At 44.2% G+C, this 27,006-nt stretch overlaps 1 long non-coding RNA gene across 1 annotated transcript in view; it reads left to right on the top strand.

Moving 5' to 3' along the window:
• LOC140732852 (uncharacterized) overlaps positions 1-20,598 on the top strand; it is a 51,665-nt gene extending 31,067 nt beyond the window's left edge. Inside the window, exons 2-3 of the long non-coding RNA XR_012100164.1 lie at positions 14,511-14,604; positions 20,432-20,598. This is a non-coding gene — a long non-coding RNA (uncharacterized lncRNA). The remainder of the gene's footprint in view (positions 1-14,510; positions 14,605-20,431) is intronic.
• Positions 20,599-27,006: the final 6,408 nt, after the last annotated feature.

Genomic DNA, 27,006 nt, shown 5'->3' with positions numbered 1-27,006 from the left:
AAACAGACACAAACCACCCATATTCAAAAAAAGGATTAGTATAACAAAGATTAAACTATAAAATTAGTGTTATATATATATAAAACAAAAGGATTAAAAGAAAAAAGAAAAATACTAAAATGTTAAAACCCAAGAATGGATAATATTATATTAATATTTTAAAAGAAAGTCGTCAATCTTGTTCAGACACATCCAAATGGATGTGACATATCCAAGCACTAAGGGCTTATGGGAAAAAGAAACAACATCTTAGAAAAAAGTTTTTTTTAAAAAAAAACCTTAATATTTAAGTGTTAAAGATATAAAACAATGTATATAAGCTTAAAAAAACATCTAATGAGTTACTTTCAAAACTAACAGAATAATAATATAAAAAGAACAAACTCAGAATAAATTTTAAAAAACGGACCTTTACTTAAGTGTGTAAAAAATACACTATCAACCATCACGTTAGAATCATCAAATTATAAAAGGTCCGAATCTATAGACTAATTGTCAGCATAAAGAAGAAAGTTAATACAAATAGTAAAAATACAATACATTAGTCAACTCATAGTGAAAAAAGTACTATTCTTCAAGAAATCTTTGGGCATCCGCTGGAGATTTGAACAACCGATAAGTCTCATCTTTGACAATAACTCTCAATTGTGCTGGAAATAGCAGTGCTTGTTTGTAGCCTTTCTGATGAATTTCTGACATAACCGATTTAAAAGCCATTCTTGCCCTCAAAACTTCGGGACTGTAGTCTTCCAGAATATGAAATTTGAAATTTTGAAAGCAGATCATACCTTTTTTCCGGGCAGCCCGAATCAGACGTTCTTTAGTATGAGGATAATGAATCCGGAGAATCACACTGGTCGTGGTTTCGTACCTGGAGCTGGTTGAAAACAAGAAATGCGATGTGCACGGTTGATTATTGGAGGGGTATCCAGTACTTCTGAGCCGAAGACGTCCATTAAGAATTTAGAGAAAAAAACAGATCACCGTTCTCAAAATTTTCCAGAAGCCCAATTATCCGGAGATTTTGTCTTCAAGACTGGTTTTCAAGATCAGTAACATTAGATTTATAACGATCCAGCAGTTGAGAAGTCGAAGATTGCTGTTGTTCCAGAATTTCAATTTTGCGATCTCTCTGGCGAGCGGCATCTTCGAGAGCTAAAATTCTCGCTTGTTGTTGTTGAGAATCCAATGTGAGTGATTGAACTTTTGCGTTGACTTGCTTTAAAGTTTCATTAAGCATAGAAAGCTTTGGGGTTAGTTTATTCTCCAGTTTTTCAAGTCTCTCAACCATAAGTTCCGCAATTGCTTCCAAAGTTAACGGTTCTTTCGCCAGTTTCGATTCCTTAGGTTCTCATGGTTTAGACATTTTAACGAGTTGAAAAATAATTCAAACAGTCAAAAAAAATTCATAAGTATCAACCCCTTTAGAATAGGTATAAACAGGTCAATTAGGGGGTGATTGTAAGTAGAAAAAAGTAAAAGGATTGGAGTGAAGCCTGAAACAGTCTCACTCCATAAGCGCCATCTTGAGACCTCCACACACAATTTCCTGAGTCACTGTTGATAGCTGTTACGTACCCGTGACACGTGACAGTGGTACCCTTGTCACGTGACTGGGGTTGAAGTTATACTGGACTTGAGGTAATGGTCTTGTGATGGTGGAGTGACGTCATTTTCCCGCCAGTAGAGGTCAGGTGACAGGTTTTTTTTACAGGGTATAAAAGGAAGACCCACCCTGTCAGGTGGGGCAGTTCGTGGCGGGATTTGCCAAGCTGACTTCATGTTACTGCGTGATTTAATGTGATGACGCAGTTTAGTTGAAAAATGAAGTTTTATATAATGCCTAAAGTTTAAAAGGTCATTGCCAGCGGTTTCTTTGCTGGTGGAGAGTGAAGATAAGAATTTGGAAGATAAAAATCGAGGAGAATCGATTTTCGACGGTGGATTGGTTACGACCTTATTTGATCCTCATTCGGAAGGATTTCGTTGACTGTTCTCGTGTTAATCTCCGCTGGGATAGCGGGAGATTGAGGACAGAGTGTGGAAGAAGAGGTTAGTGCCATTAAACCATTACGTTTTATAAAATTCTTTGTGGGTAAGTTCGACGCTGGGAATCGAAGGACATCGACGTGGAAGAGAATTTAAATCGCCTTAAAAAGTCTCTCCTTTTAAAAGGACTGTGAGCTTTTGAACTTTCGGCATACCGCTTTAAAGAACTGTTTTTTTTTCAATACCGCTTTAAAGACTGTTTGGACTGCAACGCTATTAAGAACTGTTTATGCTGTCGCACAGCAGCTGTTTTCCGGTTACGTTTGAGTTTGTTTACTTTTGAGGGGGTTTGTTTTCAGTGTTTAATAAACGTGTTATTTGTTATAAAAACCCTTGCCTAACTCATATATATTTATTGTTGCCTGAATACGTAACATAGCGTACTTTATCCGGTGCTTTAAGCAACATCTCTTGCACTGTATGCCTGTTTAATATTCGGAACCTGACCAAACCAGGTGGCTGCACCAAAATTTTAGTAATACATTTGACATTGAGAAGAGCTAGAAATGGTGGTACTGGAGTTGGAACATTATTCAGTTTACCACTGAAAACATGTGGAAGGGTATGGGAGTATATTATGATGAATTATTTACTGTTGTGGGTGTTGATGACATGTTCTCCATAAGACCACAAGATGTGGGCCAGAATTAGTCCATTTGGCCCATCGTGTCTTCTCCACCATTCCATCATGGCTGATTTATTATCCTTCTCAACCCCATTCTCTGGCCTTCTCCCTGTAACCTTTGATGCCCTGGCTATCAAGAACATATCACCAGACGACTTTAAATATACCCAACGATTTGGCCTCCACAGCTGCTTATGGTGATGAATTGGACAGATTTAGCAACCTCAAATTAAAGAAATTCCTCTTTATCTCTGTTTTAAAGGGATGTTCTCCTATTCTGAGGCTGGCCTTAGATTTCCCCACTGTAGGAAACATCGTCTCCACGTCCACTCTATCTGTGTCCTCTGGTCCCAGACTCCCCCACTATAGGAAACATCCTCTCCACGTCCACTCTATTGAGGCTTACAGTATTCAATTGGTTTCACTGAGATCCCCCACCCCATTCTTCTAAACTCCAGTGAGTACAGTCCCAGAGCCATCAAATGTTCCTCATACATTAATGTTTGTGGTAATTTACCTACAGTTAACGCATCTTTAAAAATTTTACGAAGCCAAGGAGAGAGTATAGAAGCTGGATTGTCTGCCCCAAAAATAGGGCATTTATGGTCATTGCTACTGGCAAATAATAATATCTTGGATTGGAAGATTGGCATTTTCTCCCCTTTTGCCAGTTCCTTGCTGTGCAGTGGAAGTCGGGAGGCCAGAGCCTCCAGTCTTGCATTAACAAGTGTTCTCTGTCACCTGTGAAGTAGGTGCCACTTCCTAGATCAGTCCTTAACATTATTCTTCTAATGCTTCATTTCTGAATGCAATATATTGGTTCCTAATCACTTTGCATTGCTGTTCATGGGATGATTTAGGTGTGATTTGCTTTTTTTTTTGATATTACTGAAAGAGATCCTTAATATAGTAGCAAACACGGTACTGACCACCACACTATAACAAATAAAGACACCCCAATTTAAGAATCGTGGGTTCTTCATAAAACAGAAGGACAACATCTTTTTCTCTAGTAAAGAGATAAATAACTACCTTAATAATGATCAATCATCTATATTTTTGCATCACGTTTAAAATTCCCAGAGCATTTCAGAATGTTTGCTTTGCTTTGTCCATTGGGTGAGATTAATACTTGAAGATGTTTGAGGCAAACAGAAAAATATTTTTTGTGGAACAGAATCTATAGTTCTTGAACTGTTTCACACCCTTGCTTGCTCTCTCAGTTCTGTTTTTAATATATCCCCTTAAAATTGCATTATCGGTATGTGTAGTAGCAGGTTACTTTGTTTTCAGCACTATGACATGTTTAGCAGGCCAAATGACTGCTGAACTCTGTTGTAAGTTCAAATTGGACAGGGAATGACATGCTATCACTGAGAAAATTGCCCAGCTGTCTGCACGTGAAATCCTCATTGATCAATACAAGGTATGTTGTCCATCAGTTGGTTCTTAAAGAACATCAGGAGTCCTGCTGAAGGGTCTTGGCCTGAAGCATTGACTGTACTCTTTTCCATAGATGCTGCCTGGCCTGCTGAGTTCCGCCAGCATTTTCTGTGTGTTAGCTGAAATATTAACTGCTTTTCTCTCCACAGATGCTGGCTGATCTGAGTTCTTATGGGATGTTACATTTTTATTTGTTGCTTTTTGAAATTATTTCAAGCTTAATTGTCAATTACATTGGAATTCACAAAATGAAATGTATGCAGTTGGTAAGTTATGGAATTTAAAGAAACTCTACATTTTCATCTCATGCACAGAATGTTACACGAGCGTGGTGGTGGACGAACCCAAGGGCAGAACACGGGCGTGGAGGCAGAGTTGGGAGGCGTTATTAATGTAGCGAGTGTGGAGTCGGTATCCAGGAGTGATGCTAGACCTAGAACTGATTGTCCTAAGAACCATGAAATGAGGTTACTCACACCGGAGTCAACCAATGAACTGGCAGCTTCTTGTTGTGGTCACGGGGTATTTATATTGCTTCTGCTGATGGAAGGCAGGTGTTTGTAGTTAGTGGAACCTGAGATGATTGGGAACTAAACAAGGTGATTGAGGCCCAATTCCTGAGGTAAATAGCCAGGTGGGGGATTGCCAGAAGGGACCATAACACAGAAGAGTTAAAACCTGTGACATACCAAACGTGATGATGCTGAATGGAGAGCCAGGCTTGAGCACGAGCTGGTCTCATGCTCCTGTGTTCCTGGGATATTAGACAAACAACATATGAAATATTAGTATCCTTGAGCCTATTCTGCTACATATCATGGCCTCAGTAACTCTTTCTTCTTTCCACGTGCCCAGTAAATTTCTTGTAGCATAAATGCCTGTTAGTCTGTGTCTTGAGTGGTCATTGATTTCCCCTCCACAATCCTCTAGAGTAAAGGATTCCAAATGTTCACTCATTTCCTGACAGAAGGATTGGACAACTCCTTAAACTGAAACTGTTATCTGGTTCTAGATTTCCCCACTAAGGGAAACATTGTTTTGGTAAAAGTGCAGCAAATTCCTCTCTAAACTTGTGTTTAGATTGCTTCTCATTCTTTTAAATTCCATTGAATATAGACCCATGCAACTCAACCTTTTCTCAGAGATCCAGGTACTCTGCCTCTGAAGCAAATGTGTCCTTCATTAAATATGGAGATGAGAACTGTGTGTACTACTTCAGGTGCTGTCAATACTATCCTAATTGTAGGTTATGTAACCCTTTCGATAAAGCTTAATATTCCATTGGAGTTCCAAAATACCAACATGGTAACTTTTATTCCATAGTTTTTGAATCCCCAGATCCCCTTGCACTTCTATGTATGAATAATTTAGCTTTGTTATTTTTCCCCTCAGATAGATAGATACTTTATTGATGCCAAAGGAAATTACAGTGCCTCAGTAGCATTACAAGTGCACTGATTTAAAAATATTAGAAGAGAAGTAAAAATATTACCTTAAAAATAAGATGTACAAGATTTACAAGTTCAGTCTGATAAGATGGTAGTGCAAGAATAATTATAATATTATACAGTAAGGATTGCTAATTCACACCGTCCAGATAAGAATTGATGGTAGTTTTGCATAGGGTGTCTTCAGTAGCAGGGTGTGGTAAACAGAGATTAAACAGCTTTGGTAAACAGAGGTTACTAACATGTTTCCTGATGAAGGGTCTCGGCCGGAAACGTTGGCTACTCTTTTCTCACGGATGCTGCCTGACCTGCTGAGTTCTTACAGCGTTGTGTACGTATTCTTTGATCCCCAGCATCTGCAGTTGTATTTTTGTGTTTTGAGAGGTTACTAACAGTCTGACAGGAGGGGTTATTACTTCCCGGGCTATAGGTTGACTCAAAGAGCCTAAAGGCCAAGGGTAAGAATGACCTCATAGCCATCTTTGGAGCAGCGTAGTTGCCTTAGCCCATACTAACAGTGCTCCTCTGTTCAGCCAAGGTGGCATGCGTAGGGTGAGAAACGTTGTCCAAAATTGCCAGGATTTTCTGTGGCATCCTTTGTTCTACCACAGCCTCCAGTAAGTCCAGTTTGACTCCTATAACAGAGGCAGCCTTTCTTTATTGAGCCTGCTGGCAACGCCTGTGTTGATGCCATTGCCCGACCACACCACTACATAGAAAATTGTACTGGCAACAACAGACTGGTAGAATACTCAAGTCTGACTTCCAGGTACACCCCCAGGTGCTGGTAGGTCCTCATCACATCCACGTCCTCACCATCAATGGTAACAGGGAGCAGTCTTCATCATCAACAGTCTTCAACAGGTTTAGACTTCATCATCACCTCCTTTGTCTTAATGACCACATTTTCCTGTCTGGTACTCCATCTGCCAACTTCTTGCCCATTCAGTTATCCTTTCTATATCCTCCTCCAACTTGTTAGCCCGTACGGTTTTTTTAAAGTATTGAACCAGTAATCAGCAGCATAGAAACAGGTACAGAAGGTGACCTTGAGAGCTGTGGAAAGAAAATGCTGGTGGAAAGAATATAATGAATGATGTTGCAAAGGGATGGAATGGGCTAAGATCTTCGAAGGGTCCTGTAGGTGGAAATTTTGAGACTGCAGATATGTGAAGATTAGAGATGGCATTACTGAAGTCTCTGATTTGAAGAGTGTCATCAGATAAATCAGCCCAGAAGGAGAGCTTGTGTACAGGATTAGCTGATATAAGAGTCATTCAATCTGTGAATTTCAGGATTTTGCTGGCTTCATTGGACAACTACGTGCTAATGTAACAACCTCCATTGTACAGCATGGAACTGACTTGTACATAGTGTTAGGGTTAATTTGAGACTGCCATTACAGGTCAGGAGTGGCTCACGTAATATTAGGGGACCAGAATGCGAGGGAGGGGGGAGCGAAACTGGGGACTCCGCTACACCGAAACTACTAGTGTCACGCGATTCAGTAAACAAAAGAAACAGGTAACTCGTGAGTGTATGGCGTCGGGCCAATAAGATGGACACAAGTGCCCGATATTACCTAATATGTAGCGGGGGGTTGTGCTGGGGGGAAAAGGGATATAAATAAGAGCAGATTGTAAGGGGAAGTCGGAACGCGCCTTCTCCAGCGACTCCGTTGATACGCTGTGCCAGTTACGAATTCTGCAATAAACCCAAGTTTTGTAATATTCCGGTGTTGGTTGTCTCTCTTCCTAAACGAACACAGGGCAGAATTTCAAGCCCAACATTTGGTGACCCCGACGTGGGGAGGGAGAGACAACACAGGCTGGCGGGTCCAACAGCAGACAACTTGCGGCCGCAAGCTCAACTAAGGTCAGGAAGTGCCTGTTATATCGAAGACTTCCACTAGATAGTTAAATCACTGAGTTAGATCTTGTCTGCTGACGGATCCTCACCAACCCCAAATTACCCTGGGAGAGATCATTCCCGGTGCAGAATCGTGACTGGTAAGTACTAACTCTTATCTGTTTTTAGGAAGATCCTCTGCCCGTGGAAAAGTCATCTGAGTGAGGGTACCCGCCGCCCACGAAGGGCATAAAAGTCTCAGGAGTGAGGAGGAGAAGAGAAAAGTGTCGCGGTACACCGTAGTACACAGGGATACTGACGGCGCCTACCTTAGACTGGTTGTTAAGAGGAGAAATCTCCCACGCGAAGGTCAGGTTTTGAAAGGCGACCGTCCCACATTTGATCCTCTCTGTGTACTAGGGAGCCATGGAGCACTTCAATTTCGAGTTACCGAAACTCAGACATTTGTGTGTTGAGTAACAGAGTATATGAGAGTTTTTAGAAATATGGTAAAATTGATAACTGTGCGAGTTCAATAATCTAACAGTGAGCAGCCGCAGGGGTCGGACACCATCAAGGTAGGAGTGGAAGTGTTCCTCCGAGGCCCGGGGAAGCTCACCTGGAACGGAAAACGGTGGCATGGTCCATACCCTGTCACCGAGGTCTCCAACAGGGCATTAAAAGGTAAGAAGGGAGGGGGACAATAACTGGCATCATTTTCTACTGGCTAAATAAGACCTCTGGCAAGTGGGGAGCGTTTCTGGGACAGTCGGCTCTAGGACTGTCTATTTCAATTGCTATCTTTATTACGTGTGATTGTTGTTGCGGGACTATAGATCGAGCCTTGACCGGAAAGGATGGACCTCCACCGGTGTACCAGGCACCCTTGTTCCCGGTGGAAGGGGAGGACACGGCCCTCCCGGAAAGCGGACGCGCTATGGGAGGACACGGACTGAAATGGACCATGGCAAGGGGGGGATAGTGAATTTGTTCTTGAACAAGTTTTCTGAAATGTTGCATGTTACTTGTAAAAATTGCGGATGTTTAGGGAACCCCTACCCATATTTTGTGACCCTAGGTCGGACAAATCAGGATAAGCAAATAGGGAGGACACGCCAAAGAGTGCCGGGGGACGCTCACATCCCTGCCTGATCCCGGCAGCCGTGGAAAAGCTTGTAAGGGATGTGGCCTCTGGGAGGCCAAGGGAGGGAGTGTTAGGGTTAATGTTAGGGTTAATTCGAGACTGCCATTACAGGTCAGGAGTGGCTCACGTAATATTAGGGGACCGGAATGCGAGGGAGGGGGGAGCGAAACTGGGGACTCCGCTACACCGAAACTACTAGTGTCACGCGATTCAGTAAACAAAAGAAACAGGTAACTCGTGGGTGTATGGCGTCGGGCCAATAAGATGGACACAAGTGCCCGATATTACCTAATATGTAGCGGGGGGTTGTGCTGGGGGGAAAAGGGATATAAATAAGAGCAGATTGTAAGGGGAAGTCGGAACGCGCCTTCTCCAGCGACTCCGTTGATTCGCTGTGCCAGTTACGAATTCTGCAATAAACCCAAGTTTTGTAATATTCCGGTGTTGGTTGTCTCTCTTTCTAAACGAACACAGGGCAGAATTTCAAGCCCAACAATAGGGTCAAGGCCTGCTTTTCAATGGAAGAACGGTGGGATGTTTCCGGTGACCTTTATGCTTCATTACTCAGAGAAGGAGGGACCAGCTGGATCTATTCTTTCCTCTCCCTCAGTCTCTTGCAGTTTGTCATGTATTTTTCTATTTTGTGTTTGTTCAAAACATAAAGATGTCCTGGACAATGCCTGCCATTTTATTGTTCATCCTAAATTGCCTCTGAAGTGAAAAAGTCCACCACATGGGGAGGGCATGGAGTTGCATCGCTCCAGGCCAGATATATTTTATTCCTTGAAGGACCTTTGTTCCTATAAATAAACATTCTACAGATGCAGTCTAAATTGCCACCTGGAGAGTTCCACAAAGATTCTAATGACCATTGTTGACTTCCAGGATCTGAGGGCAGACCAAGAAAGATTAGTCCTTTGTACGCCACCAAAGCAAAAATAAACTCACATCAAAAAGATAAAATTACACCTGAAACCCTGGTATTTTTAAGTTGCTGATCAACATTTCTGATACCTTCTCAGCTCCAGTTGAGAGACCAATAAACGGGAAATCCTAACGTTGGGTGCTGTCTCCGTGATACTATGTATTCTCTAGGATTACATGCATTTCCATGGATGCTCCAGTTTCCCCTGACATCCCAAAGACATACTGATAGGTTACTTACCAATTGAAAATTACAGTAATCCTAGTGTAGGTGAGAGGCAAATGAATCAAAGAATGGAAGGGTGAATAAGAGGGAATGGGTAGCTGGGGCTTAGTGAAATAAGAGGATGATTGAGATTGCTGGCCTGACAGCTGACAAGAGCTAGATGGCTATTTTTTAATGTGGTAGTAAATAAGCAGTTTTTGATCCTATATTTTTGTTTTTTTCCTCAATCACGTCTAGATGATATTACTATATTGGTATGTACATCAGGGTGTAATTATATACTTTGCATGGATTTCATCGAGTAAACTGTACACACGGATCTCTGTGCAATAAATCTGTTCTACAGGATTAATGGCCATGGTGAATTCTTTGAATGTGTCACTCTTGACAGAAACGAGTTGATTGGCATAATTAATGTAGTTCATTCACTAACAGGCAAAAGAAATCATTAATTGTTGCATTAGGAAAGGAGCCAAAAATTGTTGCTGTAATGGTCAGTACTCTCCTGGAATTGTTTTGTATCTGCTAAATGGTTGATAAAGGAAATGAATTTAACATTTGCATGTTAAAGCAATTTCAAGGCTTTGTTCTTGTTTAGGTAATGTTTATGCTTGAAGTTACATGCAGAATCACTTCTTTAAAGAAAGGCGCAGTGTTAGTTATAATGTTCAACTGAAGTGGTGCAACGCTGACCGTCAGACTTCTCTGTAGTAATGGGAGTTCTGACACTCTTCCCAAAGGTCAAAACGGGATCAGGGGACACACAGATACTGGCTGCATTTGATTAGATATCAGTGTAGTAAGGTCCAAACACAAAACAAGTCAAAGGTAATAACTTACAAGACGTATGGTCGGTAAGAATTCCACTTTATTTGATGAAGGTTTATTAATATTATTAGACACGTTTCAAAGTATTTCAAATTTTATTGCTTAAAGCAGTTTATGTTGCATTCCCTGGAGCGTAGAAGAATGAGGGAGATTTGATAGAGGTGTATAAAATTATAATGGGTATAGGTAGAGTGAATGCAAGCAGGCTTTTTCCATTGAGGCTAGGAGAGAAAAAAACCAGAGGACATGGGTTAAGGGTGAAGGGGGAAAAGTATAAAGGGTACTTTGGAGGGGCTTCTTCACACAGAGAGTGGTGGGAGTGTGGAATGAGCTGCCAGATGAATGGTAAATGTGGGCTCACTTTTAACATTTAAGAAAATCTTGGACTGGTACATGGATGAGAGTTGTATGCAGGGATATGGTCCAGGTCCAGGTGCAGGTCAGTGGGACTAGGCATAAAAATAGTTCAGCACAGCCAAGAAGGGCTAAATGGCCTGTTTCTCTTCTGTACTGTTCTATGGTTCTCCCTTTGTGTTCTGCTCCGTTTCAAGTGTACAGTTCTGCCAGTTCTCCTGTTTCTAGGCACATAAAGACCAGCAGAGTTTAGCCTGTATTGTGTGTCCTCTTTCAACAATGCGAAGCTGGTAAAATTTTTATACCTTTTTTCCCTCTTGTGTTTATTTACATCTTCAATTATCTCCTGTAGTATCCAGAAGGGATCTAGAAGTATGAATACCAAACAAACTTTGCCATCAGAGGCCTCCATTATGATGTGTGGAAGGTAGCAGATCAATGAGGAATCAGTCTTCATTAACAAGTGTGTAGTAAATAAGTCTGCCCAGCCAAACTTCAGTGTTACTTATCGTCACCCTCCCTCTTAGCAGAATGTGCATGATATTCCATGAAGCCACACTACATTAATGAACGTAGACATGTGAATTTTTAAATACACAATCCATTAATGAACGTATACATGTGAATTTTGCAGTTTCTGCAAATGTTGGAAATCCAGAGGAACACGTGCAAAATGCTGGAGGAATTTGGCAGATTAGGCAGTGTTATGTCTTCCCTGAATTGGATTGTTATTTTATTTCTGATTACTAGCTCTTACTGCTTACTTGAGGGTACCCAACTGTTGTTGTTTGCTTACTATCACATTAAGTAATTGGTTTTCATCATCAGGGTGGCCATTTTATATCGTTTGTATATTTCAGTCAGTTGTTGGAAGTCAAGGGAGTTTTGAGCAGTGTTTGAATCTGCTTTTTGTTACTGTAAGTTCCAGGGGGAGAAGTACTGTATTTTTACATTATTCTGTTATAGATAATGCTTGATCTGCTGTTCCTCCAGCATTTTGTGTGTGAATTTTTACCTGTAAGCCAGCAAAGCTTTGAAGCTGGGTAAACTTTGGTATCCATTAATGTTAACTTAGTTAAAATCTTGTTCTGCCTCTGTTTTCAGCTTTATTTTCTTCCTTTTAGTTCATTTTAATGTCTCCATGGCTCTTGTGGTGCCTGATGTATTCCCCTTTATTTAATGTTTAATTTACCTGCTTTTCCCAGTTTTTGTTTCTCATTTGCCTTTCTGTCTTCCATATTAACTTTCATTTCCCCTTTTTATGTGTGCTTCTTTCTTTTTCTGTTTCCATTAGGCTTTATTCATTTGACTTTAAAATGTTAACTAGTTTCTTCTGTGTCATCACATGTATCTTTTCCATGGGGGGTGTATGTGGCTGGGAATGACTTGATTCCACCTGCCTTATTCACTGTATAGATCTGCATGCTGTATTTTGTGATGGAAAGATGGTCCATCTACTGTGACACTTTTCCTTTTTCTGAGATATAATGGGACAGTTTGGTTAAGCATTATAGCCTTACAATAACCACATATACTTTGCAACACAATGCTCACTCAGCTCTGTTATACTGTATGAAAACAGACTATTTGGTTCATATAAATTGGTCTCAAGTACTTCAGTGTTTACATGTTTGCTACATCAGTTCAGCATCATTAGTTGTTCCCGTAGGTGGCTTCCTCATCCCCCCATTTAGTGAGAAATGTTATGGTCCATGATTCTCTTACCTGCATATCTTGTCCAGAACAGCTAGGTTAATTAATGGTGTTAACTAAATCTTGTTCCTATGTGGTCGACTGTCTTTTTGCAAAGCAGGTCAATTGCAAATCCAAAATAATTGGAGTACATGAAAAATATGCCACTTGAATGGATACTCATCCATTATTATTGGTGAATGTTCCATTAGATAGATAGATAGATAGATACTTTATTCATCCCCATGGGGAAATTCAACATTTTTTCCAATGTCCCATACACTTGTTTTAGCAAAACTAATTACATAAATTACTCAGTAAAAATATGATATGCATCTAAATCACTCTCTCAAAAAGCATTAATAATAGCTTTTAAAAAGTTCTTAAGTAGTTTACATTAAATACAATCAACCCCAGCACCTTAACATATCTTACTCCTGGCGGTTGAATTGTAAAGCCTAATGGCATTGGGGAGTATTGACCTCTTCATCCTGTCTGAGGAGCATTGCATCAATAGTAACCTGTCGCTGAAACTGCTTCTCTGTCTCTGGATGGTGCTATGTAGAGGATGTTCAGGGTTTTCCATAATTGACCGTAGCCTACTCAGCGCCCTTCGCTCAGCTACCGATGTTATACTCTCCAGTACTTTGCCCACGACAGAGCCCGCCTTCCTTACCAGCTTATTAAGACGTGAGGCGTCCCTCTTCTTAATGCTGCCTCCCCAACACGCCACCACAAAGAAGAGGGCGCTCTCCACAACTGACCTATAGAACATCTTCAGCATCTCACTACAGACATTGAATGACGCCAACCTTCTAAGGAAGTACAGTCGACTCTGTGCCTTCCTGCACAAGGCATCTGTGTTGGCAGTCCAGTCTAGCTTCTCGTCTAACTGTACTCCCAGATACTTGTAGGTCTTAACCTGCTCCACACATTCAACGTTAATGATCACTGGCTCCATATGAGGCCTAGGTCTCCTAAAGTCCACCACCATCTCCTTGGTCTTGGTGATATTGAGACGCAGGTAGTTTGAGTTGCACCATATCACAAAGTCCATTGATACATCCTTACTATAGGATCTAAATCTTGAAATTTCCTAACATTGTATTACCATTCACTTCTTGTACCAGTTACAGACTACTAATAAATACTGGTCTTGCCAGTGACACTCCTGTCCCGGAAACAGACATGCTACTATTTCCTTGTGTGGATAAATTCCAAGCACTGTATCAATGATTATTGTTCAGTGATGGCAAATTCTGCCTGGATACCAAATGTAAGTGTCTCAGCTCAATCAAGTGAATGTGAAATGCAGCTCTATTGACTTGTGTAATTGCTCTTGATCGATGGGAACAAAAATCTATTTTAACTGACATATCAGATTTGTGTGAACTTCTACCTAAGCCAGACTGTGAAATGGGTTATTACACGGCAGTAATTTTGCTCAGAATTTAAAGTCCAGTATATAAATTTGCACTTTGTTTTTGATGGGGAGTTCTAATGAAGATTGATGCTTTCCACTATGCCCAGTTAGGAATGATGTATCAGTATGTAATCTATGCTGCTATACAATATTTTATGTGAAATGGGAATTAGATCATAAGAATATAAGACATAGGAACAGAATTAGGCCATTTGAACCATTGAGTCTGCCCTGCCATTCAGTCATGGCTGAATTATTATTCTTCTCACCCTTTCAAAACTTAAAACATAAGTTAATATTCACTTTCTGCACTGCAGCAGTTTCAGAATTAGTTCTTGAGTAACGTTGTTAGCACAGTGTTTATTACCCATCCTGAGAAGCAGATGGTGGTCATGTAGAATGTTTGTTGATAGAACTCTTGTAGTCATCTGATATCCTAATGCTTTCCCTTCATGTGGAATGCATGTTCTGTCAATAATATATAACTAATATGTAGATGTTTACAGGGGACTCAGTCCAGTACCAGATGATGAAGTGTTACACATGTATGATGGAACCCAGCATGTTCCTCTACATCGAATGAGTGACTTCTATGGCAAGGTAACTTTTCTTTTCAGTATTTGCTTATATAATGATAAATACTCAATGTGTTGTAAATTGCAAATACAGCGATAAGAAGAAGCTCTTTGAGTTTGAGATATGCATTTAAAAGGTGAATGAGGAATTGAAGGAGAGAAGGCTAGAACTGTTCATTGGTGAGCAGGATGAGAAACTTAGATGATCTGCCAATTTGATCAAGTTGAGAGTGGTGTGAGCTGGAGGTCTAGGAGCAGGCTGTTTGTCTTAAGATTCTGGCAAAGACACACAGAATTCCATTTGTTTTCATTGATAAGCTGTGGTTTCAGATCTTATCCAAGAGAAATCATTGTCAGGTTAGCACAGGCTACTCTGATGATGATGGCTGGTTCTTGGCTTGTGAAGTTCTAGAGGGAAGAAAGGTCCCCAGGGGCGACAGCACGATGGTTGGTGACTGTAGAGGCCAGTTCTAGATGTGCAGACTCTGGTGCAGTAGGGACACGGGAACGGCTGGGATGCAGCGCTTGAGTCGTAGGATCCTTCCTGCGTCTCCTCTTCACCAGATGCTCTTCTGAATTCTTCAAAATTCTTGGCTGCTCTATGGATCAGTGTTCCCCAGCGGTCTGTTACAAGTCAGCTGCTGACACCTGTTGACCTCAATATTTGCCTGAGAGAGCTGCTGCTTAAGTTGGTCTTTGTATCTCTTGCATGGAGAACCACAATCTCTCTTGCCCTGAGAAAGTTCTCTGTAGAGTACTGCTTTGTAGAGTACCTGGAGTTGTCTATGCGAGACACGTTGCCTGGCCAGCAGATTTACCTGAGAGCAAAGTGGCTTCCGTGCTTGGAAGTTGAGCTTGTCCAGGACCTGGTTGTTGGAGATGCGATCCTGCCAGTCGATACCCATGATGGAGCAGAGGCAGTGCTGACAGAAGCGCTCGAGCAACCGGATTTGCTTGTGGTACAAGACCCAGGCTTCAGAGCCGTACAGCAGTGTTGTGACAATGGCACCACTGTAAACCTGGATTTTTGTGGACAAATGCAGCTGGTAGTCCTTCCACACACATTTCTGGAGACACTGTCGGCTCTAGTGAGTCGATAGTCAACGTCCCTTACAATGGTAGCCTCACAGATGACGCTGGCCAGGTGGGGTAACTTCTCCACCTTGGTGAAGGGGGGGGGCATCAATGGCGATATGAGGTGTGTTTATAAACACCACGAGGGGCCTTCTGATGGAGGATCATTGTTTTCTTCAGGTGGACTGTTAACCCAAAAGCTCTTGTAGCCTTGGCAAACTGAGTGACTGCAGCCTGTAGTGCATCCTCTGTGCATGAGAAGAGCACAGTCATCCACGTATGGCAGCTCTAGAATGGCCTCTTGCAAGGCTTTTGTTCGAGCGAAAGGGCGACGGAGGTTGAAGATATTTCTGTCGGTGCGGAACTGAATGTAGATGCTCTCAAAGGTGGGCTCTTTTACTTCCCGTAGCATTGTACAGAAAAAGATGGCAAAGCGTGTTGGTGCCAAAATCCAGCCTTGTTTCATGCCGGTACTGCTGGGGAATGGGTCAGATAGGTTGCCCATGTGTTTAACCTGATGCTTTGGCCTTCATGGAGCTGCTGCAGGATGGGGAGGAATTTCAGGGGATAGCTGAGCTTCGGAAGAATCTTCCAGAGACTATTGAGGCTGCCTGCATCAAAAGCCTCGGTCAGGTCAATGAATGTTGCATACAGTCCCATGTTCTGTTCACAACACTTCTCCTGTATCTGGCGCAGGACAAAGATCATGTCGGATGTGCGCCTGTTCGGTCAGAATCTGCACTGACTCTCTGTGAGGTTGCATTCAGCAATGTTAGACATGATTCTGTCCAAGAGAATTCTGGTGAGAATCTTCCTGACAGTGGACAGTAGGTTATGCCTCTGTAGTTTATGTAGTCTGATTTCTCCCCTTTGTTCTTGTGCAGGGAGACAATTTCAGTGTTGCGTAGGTCATTTGGGACTGAACCTTTCTTCCAGCAGCTCACTCAGGAGAATGTCTCCACCCATTTTGTATGCTTCCGCTGGGACTGAGGCTTTATGGCATTTCAGCTTGGAAATAGCGGCTTTAATTTTGTCCAAAGCTGGCTGGCCATCAAGCTTAAGCCTGACATCATACTGGGGCATCATTTCAATGGATGCTTCTTGTACTTGATCATTATCCCTGACCATCGCCTGATGATGGTTTTCTTGTTTGTCAGCAGGCTGGAGCACTCAGATGAGCATAGAGGGGTGTGAGTCTGATGGGTTGGATCATACACTACACACAGTGATTCGTAGAAGGCTCGAGTGTTGCCAGAGTCTGCATAGTGCTGTGTTCATTCTGCTCGGGCAGTCCACCGTAGAGAAGGCCCAGGTGCTGCACACAGCTCTGTATTCTGCCTTGGCCGCTTGGTCCTCAGGACTAGACAGTATCACTTGATGGGAGAAGGGTTTTTTTCTGGAACAGATTCTGGATTTCAGCATTGTTTTCATCAAACCAGTCAGTCCTTGTTTCTTCATAAGGAGTACCCAACTACTTCGACAGCCCCAGGTTGGATAGCAGTCTTCATGTGCTCCCATTTCTTTTCTGTGTCGGAGTTTGTGCTTGGGGTGCCCTTGCTGTCCAGGTTCTCCCTTAGCTTGATCTGGAATACATCTCAGTGGCCAAAGAGCTTATCCACTGTGGTCCCTTTTTCCTTATGGTTGGCTTGATAGCCAGTCTGACTTTTGCCCTGACAGGTGAGTCCTGGGCTGGACGTGCTGCTCACTTAAAGAAGGTGAAGTGTCTCCCATGCCCTCTCCTTTCCAAGTACGGTGATCGCCTCAGGACTTGACTTGCCATACAGGAGGTCACTCACATATGGCCTCTCCTACACTGCTGTTCCCATAGCAACGCCTTCGGGTAGTGTCCCGGTTCTTCCTGATTCTGCTATATTGTGGTGTGAGTGAGGGTCCAGCGATATATCTGGGCGGGTAGCCTGGGCTCATCAGCTTTGGTTGGCAGCCGGCTTAGTAGAAGGACAACTGCGATTCCAAACCCAAGTAGATGGGACTCGTTAGACTTGCTGGGCAGTCTGTCTAAGAGAAAGAAAATCTGATACTCAACCTACAGCCATCCGGTTGCCACAGTTGTTACAGCTCATTGTGGAACAACCTCTGGCCTAAAGAGTGGAATTGGTCCATGTACAGCAAACCTCACTATAAACCTACACAGCGCAGGCAGGAAGGAAAGTCCTACAGCGATGGAGATGGGGTGAAACAAGAGGTATTAGGTGAGACTGGGAGTCGCAGTCTCAACTCTGCATGTAGGCGGCTCGGACCCATGGGTTGTCTGTCTGTTGACCTGAGGCAACAACAGCATTCGGCAGCCCTCTGAGTGACCAAGCTGCCCTCTTCAGGGATAGAACTGCTCCTTCCGGATGGAGACAGACCTCGGAAAGTTGGTTCAAAAAAGCATCTCACTCGCTGGCCCAAAACGCAATCTTTCTTGCATTACTTCAGGACAATAATCTTCAACCAAACGAAACTTGAGTTTTTGATGTTCAATAATTCCTTTATGACGAGTAATTCAAATTAAGTGCTCCTTAGTACTCACATAGTGAAATCGAAGATTTACGTGACGTGGTTTTAACTCTGTCAATGGTTTTGGTTTTAACAACCTCTATGCGCAATCGAGTACTGGAGGAGAGGTATAAACCTCCGAACTAAAAACTTCCATTAAGAATTGAGAGAAAAATTCAGTCAGGTTCCCGCTCTCGACGTCTTCACTGAGTCCTATTATTCAGAAATTCTGTCTGCGATTGCAACTCTCTGAATCAATAATCTTGGCTTTATACTGCTCCAATGTACAAGTAGTCGAATTTAATTTCTTTTCAAAAGAACTCATTTTGGAATCTCTCTGATTACCAGCTTCAGTAAGTTCAGAAATTTGCCATTGTTGTTTTTCGTTCTCTTTTTCAAAGGCTCTCAGTTTACCTTTGTTCTCCTTTAACATTACTTCCAGTGCAGTGAATCTTTGGTCAAGTTTTTCATCCAATTTTTCATCCAATAAATTTGAAATAGCTTATAAAGTAAGTTGAGGCTGTGTAGGCCGATCTTATTTCTTCTGGTTTCCATTACCGGTTTCTTTGCCATCGGCTAATGCCTTTCTTGCTCTGGAAGTCATTTCTGTTGATAAAACTTCAGAATTCAAGCATATAAAGATGTTAAAGACACTTTGATATATATAATAAAAGGGTGATTAGGAAATTGAAAAATGACCGGAGCAGAGCCAAAAATGTGACCTACTCCATCTAGCGCCACCAAGAGAGTCCCCTTTGGCATGAGAACTAGCTCGACTGGATATTGACGCTGCTGCTATAAGTGAGGTACATTTTGTGGATCAAGAATCTTTGATAGAGCGTGATGCAGGCCGCACTCTCTTCTGGTCAGGCAGAAGCTGCATTGAGAACAGACACTCAGGGATAGGCTTCATGGAGAAATACACCATCGTCAGTAAGCTTCAAAGCCTACCGGTCAGACAATCACATTCACTTGACTCCCCGTGGCTCCTGCTGCAAGACAACCAATTTGTCGAGACCAGAAATGTCAACAGTGCTTCTTCCTATCGATGCTGCCTGGCCTGCTGCGTTCCACCAGCATTTTGTGCATGTTGCTTGAATTTCCAGCATCTGCAGATTTCCTCGTATAGGAAGGATGTAGGGGCTTTGGAGTGAGTCCAGAAGAGTTTTCCTGGATTGGAATGTATCAGCTATAGGGAGAGATTGGACAAACTTGGACAGTTTTCTCTGGAACATCAGAGACTGATGGAAGAATATAAAAATATGATGCCTAGGGTAGATAGTTGGAGGATGGCAATGTCAATACTAGAGGGCATATTTTTATCGGGAGAGGGGATGCGTTTGAAGATATGCAAGGAAAGTGTTTTTTAATGATTTGTAGGTGCTGGAACTTACTACCAACAGGTTTGGGAGTTGGGAAAGAGGTGGTGGAAGCAGATACAATAGCAACATTTAAGAGACATTTAGACAAACAGATACATACATGATATATGAAGATAGGGATCATGTGAGGTAGATGGGATTATTTTAATTTGGAATTGTAATCAGTGGTGGGCCAAAGGGCCTGTTCTCTGTTGTACAGTTCATTGTTTCCAGATTCAGCTGTGAACCTTAGGAAAGAATTAACACTTGTGTTCGGAAGCATATAGTAAAACCCTTTGGATAGATTCATTTCATTGTCAGTGGAAATGAACTAACGTAACTGGAAATATAATAGTCTGGCAAGATGACGGTAAGTGTGAGAGTGACTTTTTTGGTACCACTTAGTTCATTCCTTTCATGAATTTGCTTAGAATGAAGTCTCCTAATAGGTTGTTGTTTTTGGTGGGGTAGGTTCTTGAAAGTTCAGTGACAACAGGATTTTTGAATTTATGCAAGTACAGTACTGTGCAAAATTCTTGGGCACATGTAAAGAAAATTCTATAAAGCAAACTTTAAAATAACAAAAAATAAAACATTTATTAAACACTGCTGAAGAAAACCCAGAAGTAAACAAGCGACTAATTTAACTGGAAGTGGACTGCTATACGGCCGCTCGAACAGTTCTTAAAGTGAGAAATGTGAACTCAGTTCTTTAGAGTAGTATTGCAAAAAGTCCAAAATGATTTACAGTCAGTTAGGAGAGACTTTCCTTGAAGTAATAAATTCTCTTTTGTGACGTTACTGCTGATCCCAGCTGAAGTATGCCTTGCCCCAAAGGATTTGCGATGTAGGAAATAAAACGGCTTAAAGGCACTGACCTTGGTGAAACTCTGCATCCAACTCTTTCTGCTCTTTTAGCAGGAGCTATCTTGGCTTGCAGCTTACTAACTCCTTGTACGAAGATTAAATAAGGTCGAACCTGTTTTACTGCCGACATCAACTTTCCTCGATCCTTCAGCTTCCCGGACTTCGATAATTCTTCAATCTCCGACTGGACGTTAACTGGCAGTGATTTTCAGAACTACCGGCACAACGATTCTTACAGTAGAAATTAAAATTCCACTTTTAAAACAAAACTGCGTCATAAAATCAATTACGCAGCAGAACGGAGTCACTGATGACTTAAGCCACAAAACTGACCTGCGTCACAGGGAGGGGTTCTCCTTTTATATCCCGTGGAAAAAACCATCACATGACCTCTCACTGGGGGAAAATTACATCACTCCACCTTCACAAGACCATTACATCATGCCCAGCAGAGCCTCAATTACATCATGGTCATGTGACAGTCACAGGATACCCACGAGTACGTAACAGTATTTAAAAAATCTAGGGTGATTAAGACTTTTGCACAGAACTGTATTTTACACTGAACTCAGGTTTTGAAAAAAAAACTTGTTTCACGCACTGAGATCTTTGGTTTCTTTCACCCCTTCAGGATGCAATAAGTAATTTCCATATCAAAGGAATGATGTACAAGTGGACCTTGGTAAGTGAGTGACATTTAATACTCAAGTTCTACACCTGGAGAGTTGAGTACTCTGTTAGAGCATTATCACAAATTCAATTTGGGTGATCACTGACAAACCATTGCTCTGGTGAATAATAGTTTTTGCTGACTGTCACTGACCCATAAGGCACTCTCAATTGCTGACTGTCACTGGCCCATAGGGCACTCTCCATTGCAGACTCACTGACCCATAGGGCACTCTCAATTGCTGACTGTCACTGGCCCATAGGGCACTCTCCATTGCTGACTCACTGACCCATAAGGCACTCTTCATTGCAGACTGTCACTGACCCATAAGGCACTCTCCATTGCAGACTCACTGACCCATAAGGCACTCTTCATTGCAGACTGTCACTGACCCATAGGGCACTCTTCATTGCAGACTGTCACTGACCCACAGGGCACTCTCCATTGCAGACTGTCACTGACCCATAAGGCACTCTCCATTGCAGACTCACTGACGCATAAGGCACTCTTCATTGCAGACTGTCACTGACCCATAGGGCACTCTCCATTGCAGACTCACTGACCCATAAGGCACTCTTCATTGCAGACTGTCACTGACCCACAGGGGAATCTCCATTGCAGACTCACTGACCCATAGGGCACTCTCCATTGCAGACTCACTGACCCATAGGGCACTCTTCATTGCAGACTGTCACTGACCCATAGGGCACTCTCCATTGCTGACTGTCACTGACCCACAGGGGAATCTCCATTGCAGACTCACTGACCCATAGGGCACTCTCCATTGCAGACTCACTGACCCATAAGTCACTCTTCATTGCAGACTGTCACTGACCCATAGGGCACTCTCCATTGCTGACTGTCACTGACCCATAGGGCACTCTCCATTGCAGACTCACTGACCCATAAGGCACTCTTCATTGCAGACTGTCACTGACCCATAGGGCACTCTCCATTGCAGACTCACTGACCCATAAGGCACACTCCATTGCTGACTGTCACTGACCCATAGGGCAATCTCCATTGCAGACTCACTGACCCATAGGGCACTCTCCATTGCAGACTGTCACTGACCCATAGGGCACTCTCCATTGCTGACTGTCACTGACCCATAGGGCACTCTCCATTGCAGACTCACTGACCCATAGGGCACTCTCCATTGCAGACTCACTGACCCATAAGGCACTCTCCATTGCTGACTGTCACTGACCCATAAGGCACTCTTCATTGCAGACTGTCACTGACCCATAGGGCACTCTCCATTGCAGACTCACTGACCCATAGGGCACTCTCCATTGCAGACTCACTGACCCATAAGGCACACTCCATTGCAGACTCACTGACCCATAGGGCACTCTCAATTGCTGACTCACTGACCCATAGGGCACTCCCCATTGCAGACTCACTGACCCATAGGGCACTCTCCATTGCTGACTGTCACTGACCCATAGGGCACCCTCCATTGCTGGTTGTCACTGACCCATAGGGCACTCTCCTTTGCAGACTGTCACTGACCCATAGGGCACTCTCCATTGCTGACTGTCACTGTCCCATAAGGCACTCTCCATTGCAGACTGTCACTGACCCATAGGGCACTCTCCATTGCAGACTCACTGACCCATAGGGCACTCTCCTTTGCTGACTGTCACTGACCCATAGGGCACTCTCCATTGCAGACTCACTGACCAATAGGGCACTCTCCATTGCAGACTCACTGACCCATAGGGCACTCTCCATTGCAGACTGTCACTGACCCATAGGGCACTCTCCATTGCAGACTCACTGACCCATAGGGCACTCTCCATGCAGACTGTCACTGACACATAGGGCACTCTCCATGCAGACTGTCACTGACCCATAAGGCACTCTCCATTGCAGACTCTCACTGACCCATAGGGCAATCTCCATTGCAGACTCTCACTGACCCATAGGGCACTCTCCATTGCAGACTCACTGACCCATAGGGCACTCTCCATTGCTGACTGTCACTGACCCATAGGGCACTCCCCATTGCAGACTCACTGACCCATAGGGCACTCTCCATTGCTGACTGTCACTGACCCATAGGGCACTCTCCATTGCAGACTGTCACTGACCCATAAGGCACTCTTCATTGCAGACTGTCACTGACACATAGGGCACTCTCCATTGCAGACTCACTGACCCATAGGGCACTCTCCATTGCAGACTGTCACTGACCCATAAGGCACTCTTCATTGCAGACTGTCACTGACACATAGGGCACTCTCCATTGCAGACTCACTGACCCATAGGGCACTCTCCATTGCAGACTGACACTGACCCATAGGGCACTCTGCATTGCAGACTGTCACTGACCCATAGGGCACTCTCCATTGCAGACCGTCACTGACCCATAGGGCACTCTGCATTGCAGACCGTCACTGACCCATAGGGCACTCTGCATTGCAGACCGTCACTGACACATAGGGCACTCTCCATTGCTGACTCACTGACCCATAGGGCACTCTCCATTGCAGACTGTCACTGACCCATAGGGCACTCTGCATTGCAGACCGTCACTGACCCATAGGGCACTCTCCATTGCAGACTCTCACTGACCCATAGGGCAATCTCCATTGCAGACTCTCACTGACCCATAGGGCACTCTCCATTGCAGACTCACTGACCCATAGGGCACTCTCCATTGCTGACTGTCACTGACCCATAGGGCACTCCCCATTGCAGACTCACTGACCCATAGGGCACTCTCCATTGCTGACTGTCACTGACCCATAGTGCACTCACCATTGCAGACTGTCACTGACCCATAGGGCACTCTCCATTGCATACTCACTGACCCATAGGGCACTCTCCATTGCAGACTGTCACTGACCCATAGGGCACTCTCCATTGCAGACTGTCACTGACCCATAGGGCACTCTCCATTGCATACTCACTGACCCATAGGGCACTCTCCATTGCAGACTGTCACTGACCCATAGGGCACTCTCCATTGCATACTCACTGACCCATAGGGCACTCTCCATTGCAGACTGTCACTGACCCATAGGGCACTCTCCATTGCAGACTGTCACTGACCCATAGGGCACTCTCCATTGCTGACTGTCACTGACCCATAGGGCACTTTCCATTGCTGACTGTCACTGACCCATAGGGCACTCTCCAGTGCAGACTCACTGACCCATAGGGCACTCTCCTTTGCTGACTGTCACTGACCCATAGGGCACTCTCCATTGCAGACTCACTGACCCATAGGGCACTCTCCATTGCAGACTGACACTGACCCATAGGGCACTCTCCATTGCAGACTGTCACTGACCCATAGGGCACTCTGCATTGCAGACCGTCACTGACCCATAGGGCACTCTCCATTGCAGACTCACTGACCCATAGGGCACTCTCCATTGCAGACTCACTGACCCATAATGTTGCTGCGCTTTGGACCGACGGGGGGCCCCAGGCCTTCCCACTGATCGCGGAGACCGCATCCCAGGGGCAGGAGGGGAACGGACCCTCGACCTCCAGGGACGGTTTCTGGGTTAGCCAGGACCGGACCTGTGTCACACCCGAGCCCCGGGGAAAGACCGCCCGGGCTGCACCTTGTCTGTCGGCACTGGGTAAAGCGAACCGGAGCCCAGTGGTTGTACTGCGGGACGTTTTGGAACAGGCACGCATGCAGAGCAACACGTTCAGTGGCAGTACCGACACCGTCCACCCGAGGGCGCTGGAGCGCGTTAACCCTCATGACGCCGATGCGGCCCTACTGCCCCTGCCGCAGAGACGGAGAAGGGGCCGAGGGTGCCCCTCCCCACCCACGAGCCCCTCTGAGAGGACGCAATCCAACCTAGCAGCGCAGGAGTTCCAGCCTGCCACCCCCACGACTTCCCCGACCCTGGACTCCGGGGAATCGGCACCCCACCCCACACCCGTACGAATGGAAGGACAGACAAGGGGAGCCAGGGCTCAAGGACAGAGCAGGTCCTCCACCCCAGCCCGAGAGTCGCAGGACAGCCACGCCTCATTTGCAACAGCCAGGGGGGTCAAATAACTAGGCATCCTAACTCTAAACAGAAAAATGTAACTTGGGAACTGAGGCCCCTTAAACCTATACTGATTATAGGGGACTCTAACATTTCCAGGGTCAAAAGATGCCCTAATAAGGATATTCAATTGGACAGCTTTCCGGGGGCCAAATTCGTCCATGCCACTGCTATCCTTGACAAGTTAGAGCCACAGCCAGAAATTAAGAAGGTCATCCTTTCCTTTGGAATAAACAACAGGTCCGATAAACCAACAACAGCTACTAAACAGCTTCAGCAACTACTGAGAATGGCCAGCATTAAATTTCCCCATGCCAGTATCTGAGTGCCAGAGTTAAACTTTAGCCACAGTTTGACAGAGGCAGAACAAGCAACCCTGGGCCAACTAAACGAGGTTATTAGAACTAAGAATCATATCCCTGCAATCCCGGCGAGACAGTTTAAGGTAGACACAGACCATATCCATTGGACAGAGAGCACAGCCCAGACAATAGTCAAGAGGTGGATGCAGTCTATAAACTAGAGTGGAGACAATGCCAAGAGAGGCAGGGTCCACGACTGGGAGAGACCATCGTGAACCTCTCCCGTACATTCACCCCTACAGAAACCCAGCAAAAGGTCTGAACAGGGGCCTGACTTTTGTACCGACTGCAAAACTCCATAAGGAGCAGATTGAGAGGGACATGAACAAGTTCTATAGGAGACTGTACTCGTCGACTATTTCGGTGAGTCAGAACTGTTAGGGTTAATGTTAGGGTTAATTCGAGACCGCCATTACAGGTCAGGAGTGGCTCACGTAATAGTAGGAGGCCGGAATGCGAGGGAGGGGGGAGCGGAACTGGGGACCCCGCTACACCGAAACTACTAGTGTCACGCGATTCAGTAAACAAAAGAAACAGGTAACTCGTGAGCATATGGCTGCGGGCCAATAAGATGGACACAAGTGCCCGATATTACCTAATATGTAGCGGGGGGTTGTGCTGGGGGGAAAAGGGATATAAATAAGAGCAGATTGTAAGGGGAGGTCGGAACGCGCCTTCTCCAGCGACTCCGTCGATTCACTGTGCCAGTTACGAATTCTGCAATAAACCCAAGTTTTGTAATATTCCGGTGTTGGTTGTCTCTCTTCCTAAACGAACACAGGGCAGAATTTCAAGCCCAACAGAACGTAGAAAGACCCCTTTCACCCCTCCCTCGGACTGGATGCCCAAGAGAAGGTACAGGTCCAAAGCTATTTTAGAATTTAAGAGTACACTGGGTGAGATAATAGAGAGGGAGAGGGAAGTACAGGATAAGCCCAATCTAACGAGGAAGGAGAGAGCAGCCCTGACAGAACTGAGGGAAAACATGGACATTGTCATCAAACCAGCGGATAAAGGAAGCAGCATAGTTATCATGGACAAACAGCAATACCTATTTGAAGCACACAGACAATTAAACAACAAGGAGCACAACACAAAACTAAAGGAACCCATATACTGGGAAACACACACAGAAATTAGGAACATTTTGCAAGAACTGGAAAGGACTGGGTACCTCAAAGGGAAGCAAGTAGAGTACCTGACAGGGATGCAGCCATGAGCAAGAAAGTTTTATATCCTTCCCAAAATACACAAGAACCCAGACTCGTGGACTGTTCCGGGGGAAATTCCACCCGGCAGGCCCATCGTGTCAGACTGCAGCAGTGAGTCATACGGGATAGCGGAGTTCATTGATGCCTTCCTTAATCCACTCTCACAGAAACACCCCAGCTATATCAAGGACACGTATCACTTTGTCCGGATAATCAATTCCATGTCAGTGCCCCCTGAGGCCATACTCTTCACCATGGACATCGAAAGCCTGTACACCAATATCGAAACAGACAGGGTATAGAGGCAGTGAGGGACATCCTACGGAAGAACCCTCAGCTAGGGAGACCGGACGAGGCCTTG

This window comes from Hemitrygon akajei, chromosome 9 (genome assembly GCF_048418815.1).
Source record: "Hemitrygon akajei chromosome 9, sHemAka1.3, whole genome shotgun sequence".
NCBI classification, from domain to species: domain Eukaryota; kingdom Metazoa; phylum Chordata; class Chondrichthyes; order Myliobatiformes; family Dasyatidae; genus Hemitrygon; species Hemitrygon akajei.
This window is presented reverse-complemented; position numbering and strand designations above follow the sequence as displayed.